This window comes from Penaeus monodon, chromosome 21, assembly GCF_015228065.2.
Source record: "Penaeus monodon isolate SGIC_2016 chromosome 21, NSTDA_Pmon_1, whole genome shotgun sequence".
Taxonomy (NCBI): domain Eukaryota; kingdom Metazoa; phylum Arthropoda; class Malacostraca; order Decapoda; family Penaeidae; genus Penaeus; species Penaeus monodon.
In genome coordinates this window covers 24,967,256-24,967,740 of record NC_051406.1, presented here as the reverse complement: position 1 = coordinate 24,967,740, position 485 = coordinate 24,967,256, and the positions used below count along the sequence as shown (strand labels likewise).

The window sequence follows — 485 nt, the reverse complement described above, 5'->3', positions numbered from 1 at the left end:
AACCTGGTCTCACACCTAAATGTTCTATTTATGATGGTATGATGTCCTATCATATCATGATTATCCCTCACACTGGGTTGACGTCACATCATGCGCTTTCAAGCTGACATCACATCAAGCACTTTCAAGCCTGCTCTAAGGTTGTGAACACTACACTGTTGTGCTTGTCTGGCCCTAGCTACAGTCACTGAGAAGAAACAGACCATCAAAAGTAGGTTTAAAGCCTCCTTTCAGCCTCATTCCCTAAAGAATCCTTTGCACTGTAGCTAAGAGCATAGAGAGCTGGGTAATCTGACTCTGTACACACCCTGACACATGGTACAGAATAGCACCAGAGGCTCCTGTTGCAAGAGGGTTAAGGAGACAGTCAAGGGCAAAATTGAATTCAGGACAGTTTCATACTCATGCATAACCTACATCTATAGACTGCCAATAATAATAACAATAATTTTATAAATGCTGTCAGTCCTGTTTTGGAGAGAGAG

General features: G+C 42.3%; 1 protein-coding gene across 1 annotated transcript in view; it reads right to left on the bottom strand.

The window, feature by feature from the left end:
* The window catches only part of LOC119586382 (uncharacterized protein DDB_G0285291-like), a gene marked incomplete at its 5' end in the record, with an annotated part of 6,633 nt that overhangs the window by 3,935 nt on the left and 2,213 nt on the right, over positions 1–485 (bottom strand).